Source organism: Echinops telfairi, unplaced genomic scaffold (assembly GCF_000313985.2).
Source record: "Echinops telfairi isolate 266 unplaced genomic scaffold, ASM31398v2 ScPeMD7_2291;HRSCAF=2852, whole genome shotgun sequence".
In the NCBI taxonomy this organism is placed as follows: Eukaryota; Metazoa; Chordata; class Mammalia; order Afrosoricida; family Tenrecidae; genus Echinops; species Echinops telfairi.
This window is the reverse complement of record NW_022106189.1, coordinates 13,075,719-13,103,248: the sequence shown is the minus strand read 5'-3', so window position 1 is coordinate 13,103,248 and position 27,530 is coordinate 13,075,719. Positions and strand designations below refer to the sequence as shown.

The 27,530-nt window shown below is 40.6% G+C and overlaps 1 pseudogene; it reads left to right on the top strand.

Moving 5' to 3' along the window:
• Positions 1 to 17,793: 17,793 nt before the first annotated feature.
• LOC101638686 overlaps positions 17,794 to 27,530 on the top strand; it is a 57,785-nt pseudogene continuing 48,048 nt past the window's right edge.

Here is a 27,530-nt window from a genome sequence, read left to right as displayed (position 1 = left end):
AAAAAAAAAAAAAATTCTCACAACTGCCCCGGTAAGTGACATCCTGATAAACAGAGAAAAGACTGAAGTTGTCAAGGATTTCATTTGACTTGGATCCACTATCAACACTCATGAAAACAGCAGTCATGAGATCTAATGATTTATTGTGTTGGGAAAATGGCTGCAAAGGACCTCTTTAAAATGGTAAAGTGTCACTTTAAAGACTACGGTACATCTGACGCTGATTACGTTATTTCCAATGCCGTCTATGCATGCAAAAGCTTGAGGATGAATAAGGAAGACTGGAGAAAACTGGATGCACTTGAGTTGTGATTTGGGGGGGAAATTGAATGTTCCATTAACTGCCAAGAAGGCTGAAGAGATCTGTATTGAAAGAAGGTCAGCCAGATGTTCCTTAGCAGCAAAGATAGAGAGATTTTGTCTTACTTTGGACATGTTATCCGGAGAGACCAGTCCCTGGAAAAGGACATCGCACTTGGTAAAGAGGAGGGGCAGTGACAAAGAGGGAGACCCTCCACAAGATGGATGGACAGAGTGCCTGCAATACTGGGCTCAAGCCTATCAGTAATTGTGAGGGTGACACTGGATCAAAGTGTTTCTTCTTCTTGTAGGTAGAGGAGCCCTTGTGCGTTAGAACTGGCTGGAAGCTACCTAGCAATAGCAAGAAGGTTTTTGCAGTGGGTTTGAAATGTCAACGTTGAGGTTAGTGGTCAACTCATACATTTAGTGCTACCCCTTCACCTTTTGTGGGAAGCAAAGGATCCCACAGTGGAGAAACTTGAACATTCAGAGTTAAAAAAAAGATTTGAAGCCATATAATCCATCCTGTTCTCTTTCCTAAACCCAGATTTTTAATTAAAAAAAAAATCAAGGTAAAGTCCGTCAAAGTCTCCCAATTTCCCAAGAGCAGTGAACCCTTGAACATCTTGAGTCTGCAGACAAATAAGTTGTAGAGAGAACCCTGTAAGGGGCTAGAAGCTTAGAGAGGACCTTTGACCTTATAGTCATTATGAAGTCCTGTATCAGCGATTCCCAACCTGTGGGTTGCAACCTTTTTGGGAGTCAAACGACCCTTTCACAGGGGTCACCCGATTCATAACAGTAGCAAAATTGCAGTTATGAAGTAGCAAGGAAAATTATTTGATGGTTGGGGGGTCGCCACCACATGAGGAAGTGTATGAAAGGTCACGGCCTTAGGAAGGACCTATATGAAATAGAGACACTCACAACCTCCTAGTGAAGAGTTTTAATCTGCAAAACAGCTAGATCCTCTTCACTTATCCACCCGCCCCCGTACCCCGCTGCCCTGCCACACTGCCAGCAGTTTTAAATGAAGGTGATTTGAAAACATTTAGTATAGTTGCGGAAGAAAGATCTTGTGGTCTGCTTTTGCAAAATCACAATCATTAAGTTCGCTTTCTCTTCATTTTACAGATAAGGGTTCTGAAGGTCAGAGTCAGAGTAGACGTTCCCGGGGACTAGGATCCAGATACTCTGCTCACTGCTTCTGCCTGTCCTCCTCCTGCCCACGGACCTGGCTCCTCTCTCTCTGTCTCTAGTACACTCTATACCATTGCAATTTATTTATTATCTCATTGCTAGACTATGGGCATTATAGAGCAAGAACGACTTCAATATCTTCCCCTAGCCACTAGCACCAGCCCAGTACAGGCTAGACGTTGGTTGAATGAAAAGAACTCAATGGCATAATGCCATTCTATGAATTCAAGGCGAATCTCTCACATGTATGTTTTATAATCTTTCAAAACTACTTATCTGGTGATCTCATGGATTTCCTAGAAACGCAGCATCTGCTACAGTCTTATGCTATTTATTCTGTTGCCATCCTCCAAGATTGGTTTTCTTCTCCACTCTCTGCCTTGCGAAGGTCCATCCTTATGGGTTGAATGATCCAAACTTCCCTGCTCTCTGACTTTTAGTTAAGTTTCGGTGGGCAGTATCAGCACCAGAGAAAATTTGGAGTATATACCTCTGGTGAAACAGTGATCAGGTGCTCATCAAAAGATCAGTGATTCAAACCTACCCGATACTCCACCGGAGAAAGATGTGATAGTCTGTTTCCATAGGCATCAACCTTGACAATGAGCTGTTGTCAACACAGCCTGATCATCTGGACCTTTGGAAAGAGTGATAGAATGAAATCTTAACCGACATGTAAAACTCTTCCCGTCCAGTCCCCATCCTGGATCTTGAAGTTTGAATCCGCAGGGGTTGAGGTAGGAACTCACCTCAGAAGTCCAGAGACTTTAGCGCTAGTGGGTTCCTTCTAACGTTTTTGAGGCCTAAGAGTGTATGTGTGACCTTGAGTATGCACAGGGATACACATATGTACTCAAGCACACGCATGCCGGGGGCAAGCTGGAAGAAGACTGAAGCTCTTGAAATGTAAGAGACAGCCTTGCAGATGTGTCACAGGGCACTTCAGGCTCACCATTCATTTCTGCTTGTTTTGAAGGTCGCTCGTGTTAATCGCACGTGCCGGGCCGGCGCTCTGCACAGTCAATGGATCCCAGGACCTCGCTGGTTGTGGCTGAACCTCTTCACTCCGGCACTGTGAAGAAAACCAGGATGTAGGCAGAGGTGGATTCCCCCCCAACTCTGACTTTTTAAAGTCAATTTGATCTTCGAGGGGGCTTCTTTGCTTGCTTCCTTACAGCCTAGTTATTACATTTAAAACAAAAAAAAAAGCTACTCACACCTAAGAAAGAGGCTCTCTTACTCCAGCAACTAGGAATTTTCAATGGCAGTCACTGAGCAATTATACGCTGCGATTTACACTCTTGTCCTCCAATCTGTTCTTTGACAAAATGAGTCCCTATTATTAGTCAGGCAATAATCAAATGCCTAAAATAGGCTTATAAAAGATCTCTGAACTGTAGGAATGGGTGTTACTGGGACTTATGACTACAGTTCGGGAGCAAATTTCCAGAAAAAAAATGCAAAATGCACATATGTTCTCCTTTTGCTAGTGAGAAGCTTTGTGGTACAAAGACAAGGAAAGGGGGTAGGGAGGGAAGCCATGGACCTATCAAAGGATAGTTCTGATGGTGTGAATGCTGTTAGATTCTAACTACAGTCTCTGGAGTCTTTTATGAAAAAGGCAATTTCCTGGACACTGATTGAGCTTCATTGCCCAGGAAACCACTTGAAGAACTCAGAAATCCTGCTATATCAGATCCTGCTATATATCCTGCTTTCGAGACCAAGAAGCATAAACTGTTTGCACTTGACTACTCAGCAAAAGGTTGGTGATAAGATGACAACCATTGATACACATTGAAACACAGTTCTACTCTGAAACACATGGGGTCGTCAAGAACTGGAATCAACTCAATGACTACTGGATGTTAGATTGCTTTTTCCTTCTTCTTGGCTTATTAGAGAGGCATCATGGCATACAATAGTGCACCCCAACCATACGTAATTTTTTGTGTAGCAGCCTCACAATTGTTTTTCATATTCAATGCCTGTTATATTACTATTGAATTGTCCTTTTTCTCTAAGGGCATTTTTCAAAAAATAAAACGTTATAAATTTACTTATTGAAATTAACAGCTTTATAATTGCGGTACATGGAAAAGCATTTTATTTCCTTTTTAGTTCAGACCAGTTGAAAACACAGACTATCCTGTACCAGTGTCCTGCTGGCTGCCACAAATATCCTTTTACCCTCAATTCTGTGTCCTAGGTATTCTCAGGCTGCTGACTCTTACCTCCCACTAGGAGTTAACTTTGAGGTTAGGTTATGTGATACATGGGGCAGCAGTAAGAAATTATACCAAACGAGGACAGATGGGAGTCGGGTCAGAGGGTACAGAAAGGGTGCCAACCGTGAATGTGGTCCACGTCTTGGTCATAAATCCTAGGTCTTCCACTTACTTATTCGATCATCTGGAGTAAATTTTTGTGAAGCAACTTTATTGATGTATGATACAGACATACAATGTAATACACTAATTTTTAGTGCATACTTTGATCAACATATATCCCATGAAACTATTTCCTCAACCAAGATACATAAGACATTTTCATCATCCCTAGATTTTCTTAGTCCCTCTAAGCTCAGTCCCCTCAAGGACTGTTAATCGGTTTTTTGTCACTAGAAATCAATCATGGCTATTCTAGATTGCCATATACGTGAAATCATCTATGTACACACTTTTGTATCTAGCTCCTTTCCCCTAGCATTATGTTTTTGAGACTTATCCATAGTGTTATATGTATCAGTAGCTGTAATTTGTCCTTTTATTGCCTACTAGTAATACATTATATGAATACTAGTCTATTACAATTTCATCAGCTTCTATGTTAATAGGCATTTCAATTGATTCCGTTTGGATCTAGCTTGATCAAAGCTGTTATGAACATTTGTTTGCTAGTCTTTGAGTGGCCACACATCTTCATACATCTTGGATAAACACCTAGTAATGAAACTATTGGGGCACGTTGCATATATATGCTTAATTTCATAGGAAACTGCCAAACTGCTTTCCAACATGACTAACAGTTTACATTTCCCCAAACTGTGTATGAGAATTCCAATTGTTTCCTATCTTTAGCAACACTTGAAATTTATCAGTCTTTCTAGCTATAGTTAATCTAGTGCATGTGGGGAGCCCTGGTGGTGTAGTGGTTATATGTTGAGCTGTGATCTGCAGGGTCAGCAGTTCAAAACCACCAGCAGCTCTGCAGGAGAAAGACTGGGCTTTCTACTTCCATAAGCAGTTTCAGTTTAGGAAACCCTCAGGAGGTCCCCATGAGTCAGCACTGATTCGATGGCAAAGAGCGAGTGGGTATGTAGGAGTCCTTGGGTGGCAGAGCAGCGACATGCTCCACTACTAACTAAAATGAAGCTTTGAACCCAGCTTATGTGCCTTGTAAGAAAGACCTGGTGATCTGGTTACAAAAGGTCACAGTTTTGAAAACAGCATGGAGGACACATCTACTTTGATACACAAAGTCACCATGAGTTGAAACTGATTTTTAATTTTGTTCTGGTTTAACGGGTGTGTAGTGATATTTCACTCTGTTTTTAATTTGCATTTTCCTGATGACTAATGCTTCTGACTACTCATGTGGTTATTTGGGTATCTTCTTTAGTGAATATCTGTTTAATCTTATCATTGAGTTATATGATTATAATAGTACTTATTATTATTAAGTTGAGAGAAATAAATACTCTGCTAGGTGTACTTTTAAAGTTTTCTCCAAATCTGTGGTTTTGTTTTCTGTTATCCCCTCTAATCTCTCACTACTTGTTCTATATCCCCTTCTATTTAAATATTTAATAAACAAGCAATTCATGCCAATTACAGAAAAAATACAAAAACATAATCACTGATTTTTTAAAAAGCCAAATCCCTGAAGCTCCACCCTACAAAGGTAACCACAGTTGACATCTTAGAGTATGTTTCCTAGGTTTTATTCTGTGTATGAATATATACAAGTACATATATAACACCAGCCACTCTCAGGTTGATTCCAAGTCATGGCAGCACCGTGTGTTACAGAACAGAATGGCTCCACAGAGTTTTCTTGATGGAAATTTTTAGATGGCTGTTTTTTTGTTGTTGATTTTTACTATCAGAGTCTTTTAAGAAACAGATGTTTTATATTTTGTTCAATACTAGCTTTTCATATTTTCTTTTTAAGATTTAGCTTTCTGGTATATCTAAGAAATGTTTGTTGACATCGGGGTTAAAAAGATCTTCTACTTTTCCTTGAAATTTTCTTGTTTTAGCTTTTATATCTGATCCTTGATTCCTTTTATATACTCAACTTGGATTGTATTTTCTCAGGGAAATGCTTCCCAATCTTTTAGGCTTGAGCAAAGTGATCTTTTATACATTCTATTCTAATTACAGCAGGAGCCCAGGTGTTGTTGTGGTTACTGATTGGGCTGTGATCACACAGTTGGAAGTTCGAAACCACTAGCAGCTCTACGGTAGACAGATGGGGCTTTCTACTCCTGTAAACAGTTGCAGTCTCAGAAACGCACAGAGGGGCGCTATGAGTCAGAATTGACTCGATGGCAATGAGCTTGGTTTGTTGTTTTTGTTGTTATAAGTAAAAAGATTGCATAGCTATCCCTCCAAAAGCTTTATGACCAAAGACTCTATGTGTGTGTGTGTGTGTGTGTGTGTTTTGGGGAGGAGGGATGTGATGGTTAGGTCTTATGTCAACTTGGTGCACCTGTAGGAAGGCATGTGTAGATCCAATCTCTCCATCAGGACAGAGGTTAATGACATCTAGCTGGGGGTGTATCCTATTTATAAGAGATGCTGTAGAGAACTGGCCTCTCTCTTGCCTCTATTCTCCTTCCTAATTGCTTGGATCCTGTGTCTGGCTTCTGGGGCTAGTGGACCATATGGCCCACTGACCCTGAGAGGAGCAGATACCCTGACCTGTTCCTGCCCACATTGCATCTAGACAACTCTGCACCCATCGGCCTGTGATATCCCAGCTTCCCTCTTCACCTTCCAAATTCATTATCCACCAGCTGTGTGCGTGTGGAGGGGCTTCCAGCTAGCATCATGGACTTGAGTGGGACTGTGCTGGGTAACTTCCTTGATATAAAATTCTGTATTATGCAAATATGAGTGTCACTGGCTTTGTTTCTTAGCCTATCACCGGGAAGTCAAGAGCTAAGATGAGTACTCGGGTTTGAGACTATCTGCTGTACACGAACGAGGACTTCGGCTGGATGACTCAGAAGCTGGGGACTAGAATCATCGCACGGCCCAGTCACTCCTACATGTATATCTGGTAGCTGAGCCTTTAGCTCGGGCTGTATCCCCAACTCCTGCATCTAGTCCCCAGAGTTCGGATTTCCTTTCAGTATAGAGGCTGGAGCGTAAGACGGAGACTGAATCTGTGTCTCTTCTGCCATTCTCTTCGATCGCCAGATCATCAGCGCCCTCCGTTCTAAGGAGTGAGGAGGGACATAGACCCCACCTCTTGAAGGGGAGGCACATGGTTCTAGAAGAGCATGTTGTGGTCATTTTTAAAAAAACAAACAATCTGTCCCACATTCTCAAATCCCTAATTTATTATTCTACTTAATGTCACACCACTGTGATTCCTCACAGTGGAATCACATCAAGAGCCTGAAAAGCTATTTATCCCTGATTCTCAGCCCCTAGAAAGCCTAACTTACTAAGTCAGGGTGCTTCCAGAGCATCGGGATTTTTAAGAGCTTCCTAGATGTCATTAATGTACACCTAAGATCAGGAACCATTATAATAACCTCAAGGTTCCCGATGTCTAGCATACACATATTAAGGCATGATATATGGATAAATGCAATGAAAGCATGCATATTAACATTTCTATATTGAATGTAAAACTAAATATCACAAGGGAGGAGGAAAGACCAGCAGAATGTAAAAATCAGCACACGGCACCATGTTAAGTGTGAACGTACGATGCAGAATTCTGGTTGCATTTCTATAAATATGTAAAGACAAAATAAGCAAATGGAGAAGAACTAGAAGGAAACTTAGACAATTAAAACTTCATTATTTCACAATGAAGTTGGATAATTTTTTGCCTTTGATTTCTGCTATGTTAATACATTGTATTATCAACATGTTGTAATAGTAATATATTGCATTACTAAACCTCTGTATCTTCTGAAAGCAACCCAGTTTCCTTCTGCTTCTTTTATACACATTAGATTTCATTCTTTCCCCCCATTATCTTGTATTCCAGTATAGTAGGTATACAGGATCTAGCTTCCTAATTGACTCTTTCAGGACTTTGTTTTCATTTTCCATTTTCTCTTGATCTAATACATATAAAGGAAGAAGGCACACTCATGTCAACTCTTCTAAATGATGTTAGTTTAAAAAAAAAAAAGGAAGGCTCTTGGCGAGGTGGACTGACACATTGGCTGCAGCCAAGGGCTCAAATATAACAATACTTGTAAGGGTAGTGCAGGACCAGACAATTGTACAATTGTGTAAAAGGTTGCTGTGAGCCTGAACTAACTCAACAGCACCTAACAACAGCGACTAATGTTTGGAAGAATTTGAGCTTGTTGAGATAATCCTCAAAGAATGATGTCTTTAGTTTCTGTTTAGTACAAACTTGAAGCCTAGTCCCTATAAGCATAAGATACTGCCATCTTCTTTCAATTTTTGCAACCAGTTGCACACTGTGGCGTCCAAGCACTTTGAGAACAACTGTATGTATTCCTTATTTTCGTCTTAAAAGTAGTTGTTGTGTAGCTGACTCTGACCATGGGAATCCCACGTGTGTCAGAGTAGAACTATGTATTGCAGTTTGCAGCAGCTTAGTTTTCAGAACTGGATTTCCTGGTCTTTCTTCCAAGGTGTCACTGGGTGGACTCAAACCACCAACCTTTCCATTAACCACTAAGTATGTTAGGATGTAACATCTTAGCCCAGTTCATTGTCCCAGCCCAACTTCAGGCGTCACCTACTAACTTCACTTTTAGGGAAAAGACTTACCTCCTTGCATATTTCTTTGCTGGCAATGGGTAAGATGAGGATATTGGTGCCTTTATCTTACCCAAGGGGCCATGAGTAGGGCACCTTCACCTCCCAGCTTATCCTGGCACAGAATGTGTAATGTGTGTGCTCATAATGTGTGATACAGGGTTTGAATTCCCCAACAGCAAGCATGTCACTTGCCCCCAACCTCATTCCTGACTAGCCTACCTTGCATCAGTCCTGGAAAGACTTACCATGTGCCAACCTGGTTTAACAGAGTGAAATGTAATTAACTACTCAATGTGGCCCTTCTCGCCATAATTCTCCCTTTGGAGGTGTATGATAAATTCTAGCATCCATACCTGTGATTTCGGACTTACCAGCACCCACCATCACAGGAGCTATTTCCTTAACCATTCGTGAATCCTGTGAGACATCACAGAAAATTGGAGAACGCTGGGATGGGAGGGATTATACTAAGGTGAGAAGTGGTGGTTCAGATCAGAGACAATAGAGCATTTTGGAAAAATTGAACATTCGGAACATCTTTGATCTCCTCATTGGAGCTAGCCTTATATTACTTTTTCTAAAGGGAAACAAACATGCACGTGGAACGACCTCCTTCTCAGTGGCCCACATTTTGAGCAGAATCTTGTGTCTTCCCAGGGGCTGACCTAGGTCGGCCTGTCCTTGGCAGTATTACGAGGGCTCTGAACTTCAGGGATGACTAGTCACAGTCTATGTCTCCCACTCATGGTGAGCCAAATGGACTTTTATAGTCCTTACCCACCTCCCAGCAATGCGGCACTACACCCTCAGGGGAGCAGAGGACAGGAGCTGAACCTCTACGTGAACCAGCCCATGGGAGCCTGTCTCCAAGGGTCTCCCAGACACATATGCTCAAGTTGCTATTGTTAGGCACCGCTGTTACGTGGCATTGCATTGATGCTAAGTCATAGCAACAAAAGAGACCTTCTGCAGGACGCTTTCAAAGCTATGATCTTTTGGAAGCCGATAACCAGCTCTTTCTCCTATGGAGTCGCTGGGTGGGTTTCAATGACCAACCTTTGGGTAAGCAGTTGAAAATTTAACCACTGTGCCACCTGGGCTCATTCTGTAATAGCTGTGGGCTTGGCTTTGATGCAACTTTGGAGAAAGCACTCATTGGGGGTAAGAAGCTCTGGTTTTAGTGATTTCTCTACTGATGACCTAGGACTGGTGACTTTGCCTCTTTGACCTCAGTTTTTCTTATTTACAAAACAAAATTCCATATAATTTTTTTCATTTATTATTATTACTTAAAAAGGAGTGATGCTCCATTTATTTGGTTTATTAAGAGATGAGGCTCCCTTCTTTCCCTTTTTTTCTTCTTAAATCAAAGTTAATAGATATATATAAGTAAGCAAGTGTTATAAATATAAAACCCAGGAGTTGTGCTTTCTATAAAAAGTCAGATAGTAAAAAGTTCTACACTTTGGAGACTATCTAGTGTCTATAGCAGGTTCTCAATTCTCCTGATGTAGCATAAAAGCTGTCATGGAAAAATGAATGAGCTTAGTTGTGTTCATTATAACCTTCTTTACAGGAACAGTTTGGCTGGTCACATTTGCCCCAGAGGCCATAGTTTGTCAACCCCCAAAAGTGATCGAAAAGTAATCATATCTGGTGACAATAACTCAAATCATGAACTACAAGATCACCAGCATTTGAAGATCCTCTGTTGTGCCTTTTCTGATGGACCTCCAAGAGTTGGGTTTTTTCCCTCCCTAATAATTTCTTATAAGGTCTCATCATTTTTCTTATCATTCAATGTTCAAATATTGGAAATTTATCTAAGCATTACCACTGAAACATTTCCAGGAACAATGAGGGCTTCTCAATATAGAGACTACTCTTTTGAGCTCATTGAACCCCGAGTAAAACCAATGTTCAATCTCTAATTTGTCATGGATTACCTGTTTTTCTCCAAGGTCCCTGGAATAGTGTCCCTGAGGCACAGCACTACTGATAAGGAAGTGGCTGAAAGGGCAGTGGTGCCAAGTAGGCATGGTGGTCTTCTTCATGAATCACCTGGAATGAGAAGGGGCATTGCAGGGGGACAGTGTCCTATACCATCAGAAGGAAGCCAACGGAGATGGACCACGGACTATCATTCAGGAGGGCACCTAACTGGTGCCCTCAAGTGGAGGAACCTGAGCAATCGAGGTATAAGAACAATTTTGCTTATACAAGTATTGCTGAGAATGAGACATCATTTATTTTCTCTTCCAAGTCTTAGTTGATCAGACATTTCCATGGAGTTTTATACCCTTTTCCTCCCTAAAGGATGTAAACCCTCATAGCCCACCTTCTCCCGCTCCACTCCCTCTCTGAGAAGGAAATTGCTGGTAAAGGTTAGAGCTACAGAGAAATTGATTTATACATTCTTATCAACCAGCAAGAAACTTCCAGAAAATGCCCTGTGCTGTTATCTCCCCCTTGATTCTTACCTATTGCTTCTTGTTGTCCCTGTTCCAAAGAGAGAAAGCTTGTGAAATAAAGCCCAGACATCGGTGAAACTGGGGTGGAGGGGGGGGGCTTTAGGGGAGAGAGAGGAAGGTGTGAGAGATGAGCTGGTGAGATAGTGTAGGGGGTGCATGATTTAAAGGGGAGGCAGAATCATACATAGATCTAGGCTGGGCTTCTTTCCTCGGTTCCTTTTGAAGTTTGCTCCACTTTTCTGAATCTCAATGAGCACGTTGCTAACAAAGGAAAAGGTTAAGTTCCTATTTCACTTCCCTGCACGACTCAGATGGAATAGTGGGAATGAAGTTGGTGTGTAACTCTAGAGCGACAGTTCTCAGCTAGGGATGTCTGGTTTCCCAGCCCCAAGGGCCATTTGACAATCCCTAAAAACACTGTCATTGTCATAACCTGTGGTGCTGCTGCTGCTACTGGCATCTAGTGGATACAGTCAGAGATTCTATAATATCTCCACAATTTTAATCACATGGTACATGAAAATCCCCACAACAACAAAAATGTTCTTGAGAAAATGTCAGTAGCACCAATCTTGAGAAAACCTGTTCTAGAGCCTGTGAGATTTCGACAAGGCCAGCAGTCAGTGGAACGGTGAGGCAAATGATAAATGATGATGCCCGACTCTTGCCTGGGGAAGAGGTGACCAAAAAAAAGGTCTCAACTCCCATACGGAATGTTTTCTCAAGTTCTTATTGGCTGCGGAAAATAAAAACATGGTCCTGGTAACTAAATAAAATGGCTTCCTCAGCTTAACACCAGGTGTGTAAACATTCAGAAATTCATTAAATACTGGGGATCTCCTTACACCAGCCTCACTACTCAAATTCCCCCCTCTTGCTTCGTTTCCTTCCACTCCCCACCACTACATTTCATGGCTTCCACTTTAGGTTCTGATTAGACCTTATCAGCCCTGTGGGAACTAAGCCATGGCAAATCACTGGGGTATCGAGCCCCCAGATACTGTGCACATCCTGTCCCCACCTGCCCTATTTGCTGGGCACAGCCACAGCAGGCCTGGTTTTTGGAGAGATCATTTCATGTCCTCAACCGGATACATCGAGATAATAACTTTCCAAATATTGTCTTACGAGATGCTTATCACTGTAAAACAATATTTTGCCACCAGGCACCAAGCAAGGGGCAGTATCACTTTGCAGAAAAACAAGGGTTGGTAAGGGGAGGTCAGGTCATTGGTGAGGTAAGGAGGGTTGGAGAAAGCAGCCGTTGGGGCAGAGAGGATAGACTTTGAAGAGACTGACCACTTATGACGAGTGTATCAGGAGAGCTGCTTCTCGTGTTGTCAAGAATGAACATCAAATTACAGGAGAAACACAATCTGCTCTTAACAGAGGTGTGATGGGAGGTAGTGTGTGTTGTCCAGTGGTAGACCTCTCACCTTCCATGCAGGAGACCAGGGTTCAATTCCTGGCCAATGAACCTCATGTGCAGTTAAGCTACCTGACACTCAGTGGAAGCTTGACTGTTATAATGATGCTCAAGCATCCTGTCCAAGGTGATCTAGGAAGAAAGGGGTAGAAATCAGCCACTGAAAATTCTAAGGATTTCATTTCCAATCAGTCATAGGGATGATGTTTTGTTCTGTTGTGCATGGGGTCAGCATAAATTGGGGGCCAACTCAAACGTAGCTTACAACAACATAGACATGGAAGCCCCTGCCTGCTCTTAGAGAGTTTACAGTCTAATAGGAAGAACACAGACATAGGAAGTAGATCTAGAGCGATGTATATGAAATGATGCACCAGAATGGACTGCCAGATAACCTTGTTTCATTGTTAGATGATTATCAACCTCATAGTTCTCATCAAAAGTAAAAGAAAGGCAAATTTAACCACATTTAATATGCATGGTTTGTCTATTGACCTCTGATTTCCTATCGAAAGCTGATGAGTCTCAATAAAGGCAAGACACAGGTGGCTTATTCCAACATTCTGAATCCTGGGGGAAGAAAATAATGACAGAGGGTTGGAGAAGACAGACAAGTCTCACCTCTGTCAGCAGGTGTTCAGAAAGCCACACCCATGACTGATTCTGTCACATTTTGTCCTCAGGACTCTTACATCAGAATTCCCCCGGGAAGATTCCAGTCATCTGTGGACCCTTTCCTAGGTAGTTTCCAACAGGGTACATGCATGTGGAAGTGAATTGGGAAAGGGAAAATGCTATGCAAGTGTGTGGTTTTGCTTTACTTCATTTTGGAAGCTAAGAGGGATCTGGAGCTGCTGTGTGCCTATGTCATAAGTTGAGGCACTTTTGCCCCCAGTGCCAGCCTTGAGTGATGAAGAAGGGCGAAGCCTCTGTAGGCAGTAGGTTGGACCCCAGTGCTGTCTCTACTCCATATTAATATCGTCTAGTCTTGGGCAAGCTTCTCAACTAATTGTGCTTCAGTTGCCGTGTCTACGCAATGGAGGTGTGAATAAGATTATTGTGAGGCTTAAGTGTGTAAATACAAGTAAAGCACTGAAAGCTCCGCTCTACAGAATAACATTCGGTTGATGGTTAAGTTTTCTTATTGAGAGCGCTGTGGTGACAGTTAGTTCACAACATAGGCTGGATTCATTGCTGTTCAGTCAGCTCCTGAACCCATTATGACCCAGCACAACAGAGTGAAATGCTAACTGGTGTGGGCACCACCCAAATGGGCTGTCTATTGGATTATTATGATCTCTAGTGTTTCCAGTAACTTAGTTTTAGAAGACAATCTCCAGGCCTTTCGTCCTAATTTATCTTATTCTGGAAGTTCTGTATAAACTTGAGCAACATCAGAGCAACAATCAAAAATCAAGCCTCCAGGGCCAGGCAGGTGGTATCTATGCCTAAAGTGCATTGAGCAGGAATCGAACCCACGTCTCCCCAAGGAAGATGAGAGTACTATCACTGAATCACTAATGTCACTAAGGTGTGGGATCACTTTCATTCTGTGCTAGATCAAGGCAGACAAAAATCATGTTTATTCAAGAGCTTACCTTCCAGTCAGGAAGACAAATATCAAACAATGCTTGAAAAGTATAATCAGGCTATGGAAATGACCACTGCTATGGGTAAAATAAAAGAAAAAGGACAAGAGACCGCTGGAACTTTGAGCTGCTTTACATGAGTGGCTGTAACGGGCTATTGGCTAGAGCTGATATTTGAGCATCAATGTCTTAGAGTTAAAATTCTGGGCACTCAGTTTGGAGAAGGCTACGGAGGTCCAAAATCCATTTGCAGATGCCCCAGGTGAACGAAGTTTCATTGATTTTGTTCTGATCATTAACTGGAAATGTGAATAATTTTGCCCTCAAGCAGAGTTCATGAGAAAGTAGACTACCTCTACCTTCCAAAACAGCCCAGAAAGGGGAAGCTTCCTATAGGGGATTGCCTGGGTGTGTCCTTAATGCCCATATTGGGGCAGCATAGTCACGAGTCCTGCCCCGACTGCCTTGCCTGGACCAATCTTATAAGCTCTTCTGCCTACCATAATGTATGTGTCCAAACATAGCCTTATTCCCATTTCTAGAGTTCTGCCTGCAATTGTGATCTGTCAGTGTACTGCCAATCATGTTTCTGTGACCGTTTCCTTTGTCCTCCCATGTCCTACTTAAGGCAGTGATTCTCTGTAAACCATTGGACACCAATATGCTCTCGTGCTGATGGTCTCCCTCATCTGGATGATTTGTCTGTGTCTTGTCTTTAAATATTCCTTGAAACCAGACAGAGGAGTAAAAATAGAAACAGCTAGATTAGAGAGAGAGGCTAGAGTGTTTCCCTTGTATAATTGAGTGGGACTAGAGCTCAGAGAATTTCTGAGAATCGGGCCTTCTCTTTGAAACCATTTAAGCTAGTTTTCACATACATAGACTCAGAGACCGAGAACCAGTGCCATCTTGTGGATTGCATTCCACCAGAATTTCTTGCACCCAGCCTCATCTAATAGAAACAGTATGTTGGACTGAAGATTCAAGAATCACTTATGCCCCATGGGAACCCTAAAAAGCCCGCAACATATGTGCTCAGGGTAGAAGCCAATTCTTTTGACTGCACTAGTCATGGCCCTCTCTCTTCTTGTGATCTTGTTGTTGTGAGTTGTCATCAAGTCTGTTCTGACTCATAGCAACCCTGTATACAACAGAATGCAATAATATTCAATCCTGCTCAAACACAGTTGTTCTTATGTTTAAGCGCATAGGTGCAGCCACCGTGTCAATCCATCTGGTCGAGGATCTTCCTCTTTTTCGCCCCCCCTCTAGTTTACCAACCATGGTGTGCTTTCCCAGGTGTCTTCTGAAAACAAGTCCAAAGTCCATGGAACAAAGTCTGACCATCCTTGCTTCTAAGAGTATTCTGGTTGTCGATTTCCGAGATAGATTTGTTTGTTCTCTTGGTAGTCCACGGTACTTTCAATATTTTTTACTAGCACCATCATTCAAGTGAATTGAATCTTCATTGGTCTTCCTTACTCAATGTCCAACTGTCCGTGCATATGAGGTGGTGGAAAAATACCATGGCATGGGTTAGTAAGCCTTACTCCTCGAGTAACGTCCTTGCTTTTCAACACCTTAAAGAAGTTTAATGCAGCAGCTTTACCCCATGCAATGCATTTGGTCTCTTGACTGCTGCTTCCTCACCGAGTATTGATTGTGTATACAAGCAAGAGGAAATTCTATACAGTCCCGATCTTACTCTATTTATCAGGATGTTACCTGTTGGTCTAGTTGTGAGCATTTGGGTTTGTTTCCATTGAGTTGTTAATCCATACTGAAGTCTGCAAGGTTGGATCTTCATTAGCATATGCTTCAAGTCCTCTTCCCTTAAAGCAAACAAAATTGTATCACCTACATAATGCAGGTTGTTAATAAGCCTTCCTCCAATCCTGATGCCGCATTCTTCTTCCATAATCCAGCTTCTCTGATTATTTGTTAAGAATACAGATTGAACAAGTATGATAAGAGGATACAACTCTGGTGCCCACTTTTCTTGATTTTAAACTATGCAGTGTCCCCTTGTTCTGTTCAAGTAAACGTCTTCCTGGTATTCTCTGCTCGTAGCCAAGATCCGTGGAACACCAACAATGATAGCCTTTGTTCCATGTCTTCTTCTAAATCTGTCCTGATTCTGCGGCATCTCCCTGTCAACGTACTACTGCAATCATTATTGGATGATCTTCAGCAAAATTTTACTTGCATGTGATATTAATGATATTGTTTATCATTTTCACATGCACATTGAGTTGCCTTTCTCTTTCAGTCAGTTGGCCAGGTAGCTGCTTCCCAAATTTCTTGGCATGGATAAGTGAGGGTTTCTGGTGCTTGTTGAAACATGTCCACTGGTATTCCATCAGTTCCTAGAGCCTTGTGTTTGGCCAGTGCTTTCAGTGCAACTCAGACTCCTTTTTTCCCGTATCTTTGGTTTTTGATCATGTGTTACTTCATGAAATGGTTGAATGTCAACTAGTTCTTTTTAGTTCTGTTTGGTACAAACAATCTGTGTATTTGTTCCACCGTCTTTTGATACTTCCTGCATCAATATTTGCCCATAGAACATTTCAATACTGCAATGTTAAGGCTTGGTTTTTTTTCCAGTTATTTCAGTTTGTTCTTCCTTTTGGGTTTTCTAACTCTAGGTTTTTGCACATTCTTCCTAGGAGTTGCTAATTAAATTCTATAGCATTACCTTAATTTCTGACCAAGATAATTATTTCTCTTGGTAAAAATCAAGGACACAATTTTGGTATATTCAGTACCCTTCACCAAAACCATAATTCAAATGCAATCTTTTTCTAGTCTTCTTTACTTATTACCTAGCTTTCACATGCCTAGAGGGTGATTAAAAACAGCACAGTTTGAATCAGATGCACCTTAATCCTCAAAGTGACATCTGCATTCCGTAACACTGTAAATAAGTTTGTGCAGCAACGCAAACCATTATTTGATTCCTTGGCTGCTGTTTGATTTCTTGGCATGGATGTTTACTGTGTATCCAAATAAGATGAGATCATTGATGACGTCAATCTTTTCTCTATTTATCCTGTTCATTATTGGTCCAGTGGTTAGGATCTTTGTGTACTTTATTTTGAAGTGCAATTCATCCTGAAGTCTGTAGTCTTTGATGTAGACCTGAAGGTACTTCAAGCCCCTTTGCACTTTCTGCAAGGAAAGCTGTGTCATCTGCAAATTGCTGGGTGTTACTGAGCCTTTCTCCAGTCTTGATGCCATGCTCTTCTCTAATCCTGCTTCTCAGAGGATTTGTCCAGTACACAGATCGACTCCATATAGTGAACGGAGAAAACCCTGGCACACACCTTTCCTGATTTTAAACCACACGCATGTCCTTGTTCTGTTTGGTCTATGTACCTGTTCTGTTTGAGCACACCTAGTGGTGTAGAATTCTCATTCTTTGCAATGCTATCCATGATTAATTTGTTATGACACACATGGTCTGATGCCTTTGCATATTCAATGAAACACAAGTAAAGATCTCTCTAGCAGTCTCTGCTTTCCTGTGGCCAGCAATGATGACCCTCTTTTCCTGTCATTTTCTGAATGCAGCTTGAAATTCTGGCGGCACTTTGTCAATGTACTGCTGCGACTATTTTTTGAGTTATCTTTAGCAAAATTTAACTTGCATGTAATATTAATGATTGTTAGAAAATTTCTGAATTCTGTTGGATGACTTTTTTTTTCAAATGAGCACACACAAATATGGGTCTCTTTAAGACAGCCTCCTAAACTATAGGGAAACACATGTCTGTTGGTATTTCTGTTAAAAGCAGCAATCGATAATGAAGACAGTCGGAACAAAAATGGCGGGGCAGATGCATGACGAGGTGAGAAGCAGTCTATGAGAGTTCTGTCTGGGAGAAGTTAAATGTGACCTGCTTGTAGAGACCCACGTGGAGCTGCTGCACAGAGAATGAGATCGTCAACCTCAGCCTGTCCAAAGCCTAACTCATGGCTTATGCCCAGTCTCGCTCCCTTCTGAGCCACTGCCAGCCTGTAGTTGGAGAGAGACTTAGTTCTTCAAGGTACAAAGAGACATTGGGAGCATCCACACGCTGAGCCTGGACAGAGTTCTGTGGTTACTGCACCTGTATTACAAATGCCGCCGATTCAAATCCGGATTCCTGGCCTTCTTAGTTGAGTTATAGTTTGGTGACCATATACTATATTATCCCCACAGGTGAAGGCAATGTTATTCACGATGATGAAAGGATGACCCAGTCCTAAGCTGACCCAACAGATGGTTACCCTAGACTTTGGACAAATTAACAAATCTCTATGAGTCACAAGTCCCTAGAGAGTAAGTGAGGTACCCACGCTAGCGAGAGGGCTTTCTGAAGACGAAAGGAGGTTACACGTGCGCAGACACCTAGCAGAGGATTGGCTACATAAGGTCTTCATCATCTAACCCCGCTGAAAGAAACGCAAAGCCATACACGATTCTATCAACTGTTCCCTTTGTATTTTTCAATTGGAAAAGGAATTTTTTGGAAACTGCATCATGTGAAATTAATTTTGCAGTTATTTTGTATTTCTGGGTTTGGGTGGTTTTTCTTATAATTAGATGTTGTAAAAAAATTTTAGTGATTTTGTCTTCTTTGTAATTAGAAATAGCGATTAGAGAATCTTTTATATTACATGGCATTTTCCTTTAAACAATTGTATACATTTTGTATTCTTTGCTTTTCTCCATACAGACTTTAATGAGAATGGATTCATTGTGTACCATAATTTGCTATTATTATAGTGTGTCATGAAAATGAGTTATTTCCGTCACTGAAGTATAATGACCAGTGTAATGTATTTTTGCTGGTGGGTTTTTATTTTTTTCTTCTTCTAAGAACCAGAGGAATGTGTTCACCAAGTTCACGGTTCATTCGAACCTGAAAGCCTTGGAGGGTTACAGAGTGAACTCAGACATTTTGGGGTCCACGTTCTCCGATAGCACAAAGCAGCAGGAAGTGGTTCCCTGTGTTCTGTTAAAAAGCACAAAGGATTCCAAACAGCAGGCTATCAACCAACATCGTTTGTTCAAATTAAGTCTGGAGAAGCTAAAAGCAGGTTGTATCAAAAGTCAAGCCCTCTGTAATTCACTGGTGCTCCCCTCTGATTTGGAATGTCGCTTGTACCTGAGCAGGAAATAGATGTCCAACGCTAGACTGTGGTTGTTGTGAACACACAGGCATGTCTTGTCTTACTCTGCTTCAGCTTAAAACACGTCACAAATGTTACAATTTCTTACAAGGGGAAAATCTGTGTCAATCCTACAATAGACAAGTCTATTGGTTCCATTTTCCAGCAACATGTGCTCACGTTGTATGTCTGTGTCATATTTTCATAATTCTATCAATAGTTCAAACGATCTCACAATGCCACTGCATACTTAATATACTACAGTAGATAACTGTTCGCAATGCACATTTATATACACTCACTCACTGTCACTGAGTCAGTGCAGACTCATAGTGACCCCTTGCAGGTGTCCGAGACTGTAACTGTCTACCAGCCCAGTCTTGCAGGCACAGAGCTACTGGTGGTTTCAAACTGCCAACCATGTGGATCACAGCCCAGTGTGTAACCACCACGCCAGCAGGGCTCCTAGATGTGATCTGCTTTATTGTGACATTCACTTTATTGCAGTGATCTGGAATCAAACCTGCAATATCTCCAAGGTATGCCTCTCCATATAAAACACTGCATAATTCTACTTATACAAAATTATATATACATATATGGGTACAAAAAAACCACAGAATATTTTTTCAAAGTTAGGTAATTAATTATTTTACAAAACAACCTTATCACCTTCAAAGTACTCTCCACTATATTTAATGCATTTGCCAAATCTGAGATTCCATTCTTGGAAACCTTTTTCAAACTTATCTATTTGGATGGCTGAGAGCAACTCCCTCGTTTCTTCCTTCGCCTCTTGCATGTCATCAAATTGTTGTCCTTTCATGTCACTCAACATTCATGGAAACAAAAAGAAGTCACCTGGAGTGAGGTCAGATGGGTAATGTGCATGGGGCAAGAGAGACATGTTGATTTTGCCCAAAACTGACACACTGAGATGGCTGCCTGAGCAGGTGCATGGTCATGGTGGCCAAACCAGCACCCTGTCTACCACAAATCAGGCCTTTTTTGGTAGCACACTGTTACACTCTCTTTTCAGAACCTCTAATTGAAAGCTTGATTAACACACTGACCTGGTGGAATGAACTCCAAATGGAAAAAACTCCAAATGAACTCCAAACTCCAACGCCCTCACATACAAAAAAACAACTAAATATCGTCTCAATCTTTGATTTCACTTTTGACCAGCTGCTTTGGGGGGGTGTTGATGATGGCGTCTTCCTGGCCTGACTGATGTTTGTTTTGGGGTGGTAAGAACAGCACCATGTCTCCTCACCAGTAATGACCTTGGGGGGAAAAGTTTGGGTCACTTTGGAGCAGTTCTTTGAGAGCACAGCATGTTTGCACTCGACAATCTTCGCATTGACCCTTCTCATTCCCAAATCTTCCATGAAAATTCGCTGAACCGACCTCCAAGATGGTCCAGATACCTTCCCCCATATTTTCAATTGTCCGTCATCGGTCTGCGAGCACAAGTGGATGAATTTGGTCAACATTTTTGTCCATTTGGAAAGTTGATGGACGTCCAGAATGAGTTTTGTCATCAATCAAAATTTCACCTTTTGTGAAAGGAGAGAAACACTCATATACTTGAGTTTTTCCCATAGTGCTGTCCTTGTAAGGTGTGTTCAACATCACAACAGTTTAGGTAGCATATTTCCTGAGCAGGAAACAAAAGTTCACAGTTGCACACTGTTCTCTTAAATCGGTCATCACACACACAAAAATTGAAATACAAGCAAAACAGCATCTACAAAAAATTCACTGTGACAAGAGAGTACCTTTCCGGGTGACACCATTGGATGCACTAACTCAAAGAGCTGCTCAATGCTTGCCTAGCAGGAAAAAGGAAAAATGCATACAAAGAAAGCTTCACCCAGTTTTTTTGGGGGGGTTATTTTTAGTATGCCTGTATACATGTGTGTGTTTGTGTGTGTGCATATATGTGAGAGACTCACTGCCATTGAGCCAATTCATAGTGATCTCATAGGATAGAGTAGAACTGCTCCCTTGGGTTTTCAAAGCTGAAAATCATTTTCTTTTCATTTTAATATTTTATTGACATATGATTTGCATATAATTCAGGTCAATAGTTTAAACATATTACAAAGATTTGTACAATCATCACTACAATCAATTTTAGAACATTTATTCTTGCTTGTACTCATTATTACTAGCTTCCCATGTCCCCCAACCTCCCCTGCCATAACCCCAAGAAATTATTAATATAATTACTGTCTTCTAGAGGTTTATCTATCCTGGGTTTCATATAAAGAAAAACATACAAAAACAAAACAAGAAAACTCAAACCCCAACAACAATTACAAAATAAAACAGAGAATAATCTCAGTTGAAAAGATAACAGAAAATAATGAACACTGGAACACATTTAAAATGGTCAAAAAGGAGAGCAAATTATAAGATGTTTAATTTTAACCTAACTATATTAGTCCACTTTCTAATGCGTTCTGTTTGATAGCAAGGCTATTAACCTCCCTGGTCAGTGGTCAGAGAATTCACCAGCTCCTTAATCTACCTGGGGATCCTGTAGATGAATTTTGGGCATCCACTGTCATCCACAGCCTTCTACAAACCAGGTGCTCAGAATTTAAGTTCTTAAATGGTTCCCTCTACTGGTCTTGGAATTTATTATTTACACTCCTTGGATCACACAGGCTGGGGTACTTCTTGAGTGTGGACACAGCTGTCACCTCACTTTAAGACCCCAGATGCTATTCTTTCTGATAAATAGGTCCTAACTACTTTCTTCACCCCACTTTTCTACAGCACCTATGTCATCACTGACCTCTTCATGAGGGCAGGCATCCAGTAGGGCCAGGTCATAAGAACTAATTGTCCTTAGATTAAGGTGATGATTAAGTGTGAGCTCAAAACCCATATATGTCCCTGGTCTACTTGACAGACCTCATCATCATTTTACTAGAGAACATTATAAACCATCTGTATGGGTGCAATGGGAATTATATTGATAGTATCTTTAATTTGAGGCTGTACATATATATGGAAGTAGAAAGTCTCATTTTTCTCCTATAGAATGGCTGGTAGATTGAAATTGCTGGTGTGGATAGCAGCTCTGTGTGTAACCCATTGTGCCAGTAGGGCTCTTTAAGCAAAGGTACAGACACCAAGAAGTATTAGTAGTTACCATGAGTGGACAGGAAGGAGAACACGGCAGTTTTTGATTCAGAGACATTGAGCTTATGTTAATGGTGGCAGAATAATTTGGAAAATGATAACTTCTTGCACAACATGAAGAATGTTATCAATACCACTGGATTGTACATATAGAAATTGTTGATTGACATAGGTTTTCTTGTGCCTGTTTTCATAACAATAAAATGAGAGCACACACACTAGGGTAAGCAAAAAATATTGCTACTAGGGCCGCTAGGTGTCTATTTCATACATATATATGTTTAGTACAAACAAGATTTATTTAAACATCTTTATGTGAACAGTGTGTGACTGCAGACAAGTTCTTTCAGAAATATACGTTTCAGTCTTATTAGGGTGCCTTCAATAATAAAAAAGAAAAGGTCCACAATAATGAGGGTAGAGATACCAGGAGGGGAAGGTGAAGGTGGGGGAGAACCGATCACAATGATTTACATATAACCGATCACATATAACCCCCTCTCTGGAGGACGGACAACAGAAAAGTGGGTGAAGTGAGATATCAGACAGTGTAAGACATGAAAAATAATAATAATTTATAAATTATCCAGGGGAAGGGAGGCAGGGAGGTGGGGGAAGGAGGGGAAAATGAGGAGTTGATACCAAGGGCCCAAGTAGAAAGAAAATGTTTTGAGAATGATGATAACAAATATACAAATGTGCTTGACATAATGGATGGATGGATAGATTGTGATAAGAGTTGTATGAGCCCCCAATAAAATGATTTAAGAAAGAAGAAGAGAAGAAAAGGTCCAATCAAAAAAGAGACTTCTGTCAAAATACATTTGCAGGGTGCCCACATGTATTGAGCCTTCAGTGAGCCCTCCCTCATCACAGTCCAGGGCTGTGACTAGCCTTGCTATCAGACAAAGGGTATTGTAAAGCTGATTATAGATGGCATTGTAGGTTAAAATATAACATCCTATCACTTCATCTCCCTTTTGACCAATTTTATTTTATTTCTAACAGTTCTATTGGCATACAATACACATAGCTTGCAATTCAATAGTTGAATCGCATTGAGTTGTGCTATCATTGCTGTGTTCCATTTTAGAATATTTTCTTTGGGTTTTACTCATTATTATTAGCTCCCCCTTCCCCCCACCCAAATGCCCCTTCCATTAATCTAGTTATTGCCTCTGTAGATTTGCCTATCATGGAGTTCATATTCAGAAAATCATTAAAATAAAGTAAAAACTGAAAATAACAAAGTAAAACAGATAAAAACTTCAAGCAGAAAATATTAGAATCAAAACAAATTTTAAATGGATCAGAAGTGAGATAAAATTAGGTGTCAAATTCTAACATAACTGCATCTGCGATAATCCACTTTCTCATGCATTCTGCATGATAGCAAGGCTATTCACATCCCTGATCTGTGGTCAGAGGGATTCACCAGAGACTTAATCCACTTGCATTTTCCCTTCGCTTTTTTTTTTTTCATTAACTAGAGCAGCTTTAAAGTGGGTCGAAAGGGAGATCAAATGATAAGATATTATGTTTTAACCTAATTATGTCTGTTGTAATCAACTTTACAATGTTTGCTATTTGAAAATAATGCTATTCACATCCTTCAACTAAGGTCAGAGGGAATTCACCAGAGGTTTAAGCTATGTGTAGACCCTCCAAATGTATGTTGGGCTTCCACTGTTGCCTATACCATTCTGCAAATCAAGTCTTCACAAGTTAAGCTCTGATACCATGCCTGCCACTGGATTTGGGTTCTATTATTTACCATCCTTGAATCTCACAGGCAGGGGTACTTCTTCAGTGTGCACATAGCTTTCACCTCACTTATATGGCTGCTTGTTTGAAGACAAACCTTTAAGACCCCAACTGCCATTCTCTTTGATAGCCAAGCACCATCTAGTTTCTTCACCACACTTTGACATAGCACCCATATCTTCAATAATCTCTTAATGAGGGAGAACACCTCTTGACCCAGCTTTGTTATGTTCTGCTTTCTTTTCTATTGTGTTTTTTTTGTTTTGTTTTGTCGCTGTTGTTGGGTTTTCATTTGTTTGTTTCTTGTTTATATGATTTTCTGTATATGAACTCCAAGATAAGTAAACCCAAAGAAATGGTAGCTTGGTTAATAATTACTTAAGAGCAAGACAGGGGAGATTGGGTATGAGAAAGAAGAAAATGTTCTGAAATTGATTGCGGTGACGATTGCACAACTCTTCTTAATATAACTAGTCTATCAAATTACATGGTATGTGAATTATGTGCCAATAAAACTATTTTAAAAACCCAGTATTTTCTGAGCTTATAGGTTGTGCCAGTTAAATTCAAGACAAAAAGTCATCTCGGAAAATTACGGGACTGATTTTGGGGATTCCGAAGAGAAAATCTCAATAAATTTTCTTGAAGGACACAGAATAATTACATAGATTATTAGAAAGAAATTTTAAGAAAATGAAAACCTGCATTGGTTTTAAAAAAATGCTCGGAATTTTGCACCAAGGAATTATTTTCTATCATTATATGTACCTGCTCATTCTTTGAGGGTGGCAACATCTGTCCTATAAGAATTCATTGGGACCTTAAGCAACGAACAGACCTGATCTTGCCCCTTTAGTCTTCTACTTGTTCTCAAAATTCAAAGAAAATTAAAAGGAGCACCATTTTAATCTGTCGAGGATGTTAAATTACTATTTCAATATGGTGTAAATCAAAGAACACAGAATTATTTAGGGAAGGATTAGAGAGGTGAATACTCTGACTTCAGAGTGACAGAAGTGTATAGACCTGTACGGAAGATATGTTGAAAAACAAAAGCTTTACATTTTGAGATTTAAAAAATAAACATTTCTATGATTTCGTAGCAAGTACTTTTATTTACTCTCATGTGTATGTTGTGTGTGTTTAACACATTTGCCAACCGAACAGTTTTTCACGTATACAATGTATTGCTCTCAATTGCAATAATGATGTTGTGCACAATTGTTACTTTTTCCCCATCACCATAAACAGAAACTCAACTGCTTCCCAAATAGTGGTTCCCCATTGTCCCACTCTCATTTTACACAGCAGAAGCTGCCTTGTCGAGAGAGGGGGCCAGTGAGCCAGGGAAGGGATGGTGTCTGCTCCTTTACCAACTGCAGTATAGGAGTCAAGGTGGCAGGGGATGGGAACAATCATCATTCTAATAACTCGCATAACTCATCTCATAAATTGAGTACTGGAGGATTGTGTTCTCTTCACAGCAGCCTCTACATTCTCACACCAGTTAGGAATGTTCAACCTGAGGGTGCGTCCACTGGCAAAGGTGTCATTTGTACCATGTATTCCGGTTCTATGAAGGTTCAAAGTCCCAGCAAGAAGCAGATGGCACACTAGCAACAGATTCCAGCAAGATGCCAAACTATGCAGACATGCTGCACAGACCCACTACAGCAAAGACATAGGAGATTAAGGGAAAGAGACCCTAGATCCTGCTCTGATGCACAGTCAGTGAGTCCAGCTTGTGTGGGTGCAGACAAAATGTCTTGGATATTTTCTTTTCTACCCTTTGTGGTAGTTGTGTTGCTCTTTGGCCTGTATTTCTTGAAAACTTGGGAGTCGACCTTGAAATCAGGACCTTGACGGGGTAGATATTTAACTATTTCCTGCCATCAACCCCTACTCACCATAGGCTAGTGCCACCTTGCCCAGCCACCTGGGGCCCTTCAAGATTTTCAAATATAAAAACAACATCATATCTTGGAAGCAGCAGCAAATATTTGTACACATGTGAAAACAAGAAAATACAGCAAAATTATGTGGAATCCATGCAGATGTGGTTACAGAGGAGATCTTGGGTGGGAAAAAGCTTTAGAATTTCTGTGAGGGAGTGTAGGAGAATGAGCTTCAGCTGCTTTAGAGGAATGGAGGGAAAAAATCAACAGGAATATAGATAAGAAACAAAACAGAAGAGAAGATAAAATAACTCAGGAAAGCACTACAACAGCAATCTGACCCATACAACCCCCCAAAACCCTAGGAATAATCCAACAACTCTAAATAGAAATTTATAAAAGTAAATGCTAGTATATTAGAATTAGATAACATTTTGAAAGAACAAAATTGAAGTATTGAAACAATGGAAATCTGGATCAGTTACTTGAAGATAAATCTCTGGAGACCAAAATACAAAAATATAAAACTATAAAAAGGACCAAAAAATTTTAAAGGAAACCTGAGAATTCTATGGTAAAGTATTAAATAGAATAACTTACATTTGATAAACATGACAGACTAAAAGAAGGAAAATTAATCACAGAGAAAATAGCTGAAGAAATATTAAAAATAGATCTTTCCTAACGCTAAGACAGAACAGAAAAATAACTATCAAGAAGCCCAGAAAATGACAAACAGAATTGATCTCTCAAGAAAATCACCATGATATATGTGTTACACGGGGTTCTCTAGAGAAACAAAAGCAGAACGCTAATAATTTTATATATATTTATACAGATAAATAGATATACAACATAAGAAACAAACAGTTAATTAAATTATAAAGCAGTACAAATGGCTCAGTGCAACTCACTCCTATGAGACAGTTGTGAGACACTGGCAGTCCTTCAAGTCTTGAGGGCCACCAGGTAGTCCTCTGTGCAATTCAGGCTATCCGGGCACAGGCAGCAAACAGCAAGGGAGGTCACCAACAGTCAGCCAGATGACAGGGTGTGACAGTCCCCAATTCCAGTAGTGTGGTGAAGCAGGTCTTGAAGGAACTTCATGTTACAGAGACACAGTCCACAGGTTAGGTGTCCCACAGGTAGTGTAGCTTGCAAATTGAGGCACAGAACAAGCAAGGCAGCCGTACACTGGTCTGATGATCAAAGAGCAAGAGACAAGAAAGGTGAGACTCACCGAGCCATTTATCTCTCAGCCCTTCAATTAACCCCACATGTGTTTATCGACCAGGTTGGCACAATAAACTAACTACCTCAATATAGTATAGGAAAGCTTTTTAACATCAATGAAATGGAAAGACTCTTGAGAGCAATTCAGGGGTAACAAGTTACCTTTAAAGGCGAACCAATAAGAATAAGTTCGCGTTTTTCTTGCTTTTCTTTTTTTAAATCGTTTTATTAGGGGCTCATACAACTGATCACAATACATACATACATAAATTGTGTAAAGCACATTTGTACATTCATTGCCCTCATCATTATCAAAACATTTGCTCTCCACCTAAGCCCCTGGCATCAGCTCCTCATTT